This window comes from Dermacentor silvarum, chromosome 9 (genome assembly GCF_013339745.2).
Source record: "Dermacentor silvarum isolate Dsil-2018 chromosome 9, BIME_Dsil_1.4, whole genome shotgun sequence".
In the NCBI taxonomy this organism is placed as follows: Eukaryota; Metazoa; Arthropoda; class Arachnida; order Ixodida; family Ixodidae; genus Dermacentor; species Dermacentor silvarum.
Window position 1 is genome coordinate 159,479,246 of NC_051162.1, and position 6,000 is coordinate 159,485,245.

The following is a 6,000-nucleotide window of genomic DNA, read 5'->3' on the forward strand; positions in this document are numbered from 1 at the left end:
ATTACTTTTTTTAGCGGCGGTACTGCTAGACAGACATTTGAAAACTACATTTCGTATTCAATTGCAAAATCAAAGTTGCAACAAAAGCAACAGAGAAATTAGTCTTTCTAAGTTGTATCGAGGAGTTCGCAACACAAAGGCGTCAGAATATGAAAAAAAAGAAAACTGACGTTACAGGACTACAACACACTACCAAGGAACGTTTGAGCGGAAACAAACTGAGGCGTATTTTTGTAGATAAACAAGCAGGAAACCGTACGCGAAACCACCTAGAAATCAAGCTAGTCGGCAGGCCGGTACAGACAGTTTTTCTAGTCATCCCAGTTGCGGGAGAAAACAAAAAGTGGTTAACCCATGTTTCACAAGCGAGGGTGTATATGCAGTGATTACAGTTGTACAGCAAGCAAGGGTGCCATCAACCTCGGTGAAGGAACAGATTTCAAAAGAGAAGACCACCGCCTTATACCTACACTGTTCAGCGGGTTCAGGCGGCGCAACCTTCCCGTTCACCTTTTGGGTTCACCCTTGCGCCTTGGTCGCTTTAGGCGTTCTTCCTCCGTCTCATTCGCGGGCGGCGGTGGCAGCCGCAGAGGCGGCAGCTGAAACACTGGCGTGGAAGGAACCTCCGGCGAGTAATCAGAGAAACTGTCTTCGCGAACGATGGGCTTCTGTAGGCCCGAAGTGGAAGGCTCAGCGCCGTCGGGCTGGACGAACGGTGTCGCGACACGCTCGATTGAGGCTGTCGCCGCCGTCTTGGAGAGCGACATCGCTATAGAAGACAGCTTGGGGTACGCCTCCTCCGTAGAGGACGCCGTCTCGAAGAACGACAATGCTAGAGCAGCCAAATCGAGGAACGCCGCTTCCGTAGAGGACGCCGCCTTGGACTGCGACATCGCTATAGCAGCCAAGTGAGGGTACGCCGCAGCCGTGGAGGGCGACGCCTTGGACTGCGACATCGCTATTGCAGACAAATTGGGGTACGCCACAGCCGTTGAGGAAGACGCCTTGGATTGCGACTTCGCTAGAGCAGCCATATTGGGGTACGCCACCTCCGTAGGGGTCGCCTTGGTTTGAGACATCGCTATAGCAGCCAAATTGGGGTACTGCGCAGCCGTAGAGGCCGCATCAGTAGACAACGTCGACGTCGACGACGCTGTCGTATACGTCGGTGCCGAAGTTTTGGGCGGCGTGGTCCACGGTATGGTCACACTTGCTCCCGGGCCATACGGAATGTACTCGGTTATGCCGACGGCCCTGTTCAAGAACGAGTTTTGCTTGTAGTACTCGGCGATGCGGTCCAACTCTTCCTTCGTGAAAGGCTCGTAGCCTTCGGGCAACAAGGGACCGATGAAAGGTTTGCTACCCTTTGAGGAGCCAGGCTCTGATTGAGACTTTCGAGACGACGATGACCTTTCCCGGCCCTTCTTCGGCGAGGGATCGTCGGAATCACCCATGCCAAGCAGGGAAAGCACACCGGTTGCGATTCGCTTTATGGCAGACGTTTCTGTGCTCTTTTCTTTCTCCTTTGCTTTGTCCATGGCTTGGCTCTTTGCTTTGCTCTTTTTTGACTTGGGACTTGCCGGTTGTTTGTCGCGCCTCGAAGACGCCCTGGAGGAAGTGCGACTGGTGCTCCGTGACGAAGCCGCATCGCTACCGGCCTTTTTCGTACTGGAGGAACGGCCTGGCTTCGAAGTTGAAGGCTCCTGCGTGTCCTTGTCGCTGTCCTTATTGTCTTCCTTGGTCTTCTTGGTGGCTTTGCCTTTATCGGCGGGCGAGCGCTCGCGACTTCTCTCCCTGCCAGACATGACTTAGCGATGACCTCTCGAGGAGTGACGTGAGTGAAGACGACGTTGGCGTTGATTCGCTGAAAACGAGAGGCAGCTGCTACACGGTGTTGCCGCAGCCTCTTCTCGCCGATGTTGCTCGCTGAGACGGAAAAAAAAAAGTTGCCGGGACCTATAGTACTGCTTGCAGACGCAATTGGCAACAAAAAGGCCAGAAAGTGGCTTTTGGCGTGCCAAAGGAAAAGTTTATATTTATAAACGCCGCCAGGGTGTGTACGGTATCAACGTTCACTTTTGCTTTGTCTTATCCGGCGCAATATCCACGTGCTGGTTGATACTTTCATGACGTCACCTCGGCCGTACGCGTATACACGCAAGTTATGTCACTTTCCTCTGTCTTGTTTTCTTTCTCTTACTTTTTTTCTAGACATATTATTGAGATCCAACGCACATCTTGGAATATATGTGAATTATAGCTTTCGTTAATTAGGCGGTTAATCAAGTGCTATAATTTTTTATTTCATTTCACTCCTGCGTATGGTGCGTGAATGAAACTGGCGCGAATGCATGTGCTCTTGTGCGCCCGTGCCCAGCAATATGTGACACACGCTGCGATCACTTCAGTTAGTTGGCGTTGGCAACGATAGAAGTATGTGCGCGATTGTGGCCTTGTGGTTAGAGCATGGTGGTGTATGCGGTTTTATGGCGCAAGGGACAATGATCGATGGTCAAAGAGCGCCATGAAATGGTACGATGTACTCGATGGTGCGCTCAATGACAAATCGTATAGATGTAGCTTGGCTATATAGTGGCATAAGATATTCGCTGTAAGAAGCGTATTTTTATAGTGTATGTGAATTGACAATATGGCATGTGATGTGAGCTATGAATGGAAATTATGTGTTCCGGAGTAATTGTAAGATTAAAATGTAAAAATATTTCCAGCAAGCACTAATGTCTCATCCGGGCCCTTGCACGTAATGGCATGGAAGCATGTGCTCTAAACGCTCTAAGCAGTAGCTTCCGATAAGATTAAGATGTATTAGGAGCCTGTGCTACGGATCACTTGTGCATACCTAAAAATGAAATTCTGAGGTTTTACGTGCCGAAACCACAATCTGATTATGCGGCACGCCGCAGTGCCACCTGGGGATATTTAACATGCGTCCCCAATGCACGGGACACGGGCGTTTTACAGCGAAGCTATATATGGTTAGTTTCCAGCGGATCAATGTCCGTAGACAGAAAACGTGGGCCGATCGCGAAGATAGTGCAATACCGAGGCGACCCGCGGTGGAGGTGAAGCAGGCTTCAAGCACTGCGCCGCCTTGCTAAAATAAGTTTCTTGTGCCAAATACGTCCCATATAAGATATTAAGCTGATAAGAACAGATACCTACACTTTCACCCGCGTCGGTCATTTCTAAGGTCGCACCATACACGAACACGCTATCCCACGTATTCAAACTACCGCCTACCAATCTGAGTGTCTTCCGTCTCCTAACGTGGTGCTCTACGTAGGCTCCTTTCCTCAGTTCTGCTCTGACTGTGAAATGGTAGGCCGCGTGTTTTACGGTCTGAAGAAGAACAGCGTGCCTACCAAGAACGACGGCGACAACAGAAAAGGGAATGGGCGCGGCGGCGGCGGGAGGCGACCACCGACGATGAGCGGGCCGCAGACGCCAAGCATGAGCGTGCTGCCTGCCAGGACCGCGAGGGGGAAAGAAATGCGAACCGTTAACGTGGCCCCGATCCCGCAAACTTGGAACGTTTCACCGGAGCAACGGTCAATCACCACATACACAGCTTCGCTGGTCATCCACGTTCACAGAGTGGAATGGTACTGATATTTTTTTTTTTTTTGTAGCAAGAGCTACATTGGCCGTATTCTCGCCGTTTCGCTGTGGTCGGAGGTCGCACCGTGAGCTGAGCCGTTGCCTAGCAACCGCCGCAGCTGGCAGCGCCGCTCGCCGCGCCATCTGGCATGACGTCAGAGGAGGAGCCGGTGAAACCGCGAGCTGAGCCGTTGCCTAGCAACCGCCTGCGTTGCATCACCGGAGGAGCCGGCGTTGCATCGTATATATAGAAGGGGCGGCTCGGTGGGATTCGTCGGCAGATATGGAAAGTAAGTCGGAGAGACTGAAAGAAACCAGGCTTCGTCGTCGGAACGAATCCAAGAGCAGGCAGCGAGCCGAGGAGATCGGAGGACGAACGAGCCGCACGCCTCGAGAAGCGTCGTAAGTACGAAGTGGCCAGGCGAATGCATTCAGATACGGTGGTTCGTCGTCTTGTTCGGCATCTCGTGCCAGGGCCGCGGATCAACGACGGAATGAAACCACGAGGAGGCAACGAGCTGCGGGGACAGATGAAGAACGTGCTCGGCGTATCGAACAGAGAAGGCAGAGTGGTGCAGCTCGGAGAGCGCCGCGCCTAGCCGCGGATACAACGCAGTTGGAGGGCGTGAAGGCTCGCCATGTGGCGGACCATGTGATTCGGCTGGCTGAAAGTTCAAGTGCGACGCGCATGTTCCAAACGTACTTTACAGACAATCCGTTCGGATTTGTGTGTGCCGTTTGCGAAAGACTTTGGCGTAACCGTACCTCTCGCTACGCACACCCAGGCATAACTGAGTTGAGCCACAGCCATTTTTTTAGATGCGAGAGCATCTTATGCTCGGGGTAGTGTCCGTTCTGCGGCGTCCGCACGCATACTGCGCATGCGCGACTCTCCCTCATTCTCCTCTCCTACGCAGGTGTGCGCTCTCCTGCTCCCCTCTCCCCCTCTCCGCCACAGGTGCGGCGCAGCAAATCATTGCATATAACTCTCTCTCGAGCTTTGGGAGAGAGCCTTGGCCAGCTCCGACCTCGAAGATCAGCAGCGGCTGATTGCGAGGGCCCAGGACGCGGCCCGAGCTCAAGGCATTCTGGAATGAGGACGCCTCTTCAAAGCTGCACTTACCCATTAAAGATGTTTATTCTCTCTCTCACTCTCTCTCTAAGGGTACGCCGGTAGGCGGCGCAAGTGTCGCGGCGCAGTATAAAGCGCGCGTTCGCTGTGAAGCCATCGTCTTCAAGATACCGCGCGCACCGACGCTAGGAATCACGTACGATCCCTAAATAAAGACGCAACAACCCCGTACAAACGTCACCTCTCTTCTCAATACATATTATCTCTCTAACTTTCATTGGGTTGTGTTGCCAAGTGAAACGAAACGGAAACTCGATGCGCACCCCCCGCGATGCTTTCGCATCCCACCATGGTTGCCCGTAGGGTGAGATGATGTGATTTTTTTTTCATTTGACCCCCATGGCCCCCATCGAAATGCGGCACCCGCATCCGGGATTTGATCCAGCGAGCTCGTGCTTAGCAGCGCAACGCATAGCCTTAGCTAAGCCACCATGGCGGGTCGACCATGCGATATAACATTCAGTAAACAAACATAATTTTAAAAAGTTAAACTGATTTGTAATCAAAAAGCCCGTCATTTCCAGAACATTGCTGGATAAAGTGAAATTTGCTGACGGTATGGTAAACGAAAATGTATTCTTTCCTAGGGCGCTTCTATTTCACGACATTCCAGCAACACATGTAGGACAGTAAATGTCTCGCTATATTTACCACAGATAGATGGGTCATCAACAGCCAAAGGTACGAGTGTGCGCTGTATTTGCGCCCGATTCTTAGCCGATTATTAGTTCATCGTGTTTTAACGCTACAGCGTTAAGGGTCCCATGTCACAGAAAATCCGATGTCGGTGTCGGCGGCGGCGTTGTCCGCTAGAGAAAAATTATATTTAGGTATATGTATATGCCCGCCTTGCTATGTGACATGCGGTATATGCGGGTTATATTGCCACATCATTCTATCATTAAAGTTGCTCATACCTTGACTTACATACTTGACGAAGTTATTCCTCGGAATTTTGAGAATGACAGCCCACAAACAAATGTCAGGAAACAAAACATCAACAGCGCATGCCTTTTATGTTAAATCTTCTCAGACTGAAATATTAAAAGTGCGCAACAATAACAGAAACTTGAAAATGATGTCATCATTAGGAGGGGGGGGGGGGGCGGCTGTGCACGACCTCCGGCATCGGCCCACGCAAGAGGCCGCGTTTCTACCAGAAAGCTCGCCTTCGTGCATATATCGTTCGCCGGCGTTTCCCAATAAACATTACGGTTACGTAAGCTGCAGTTTTCGGGAAGCGTGAGAAG

The 6,000-nt window shown here is 51.5% G+C and overlaps 1 pseudogene; it reads right to left on the reverse strand.

Annotated features, from left to right (window-relative positions):
* Positions 1-3,029: 3,029 nt before the first annotated feature.
* On the reverse strand, positions 3,030-3,204 carry LOC119465466 (U2 spliceosomal RNA; annotated as a pseudogene).
* Between the last annotated feature and the right edge of the window lie 2,796 nt (positions 3,205-6,000).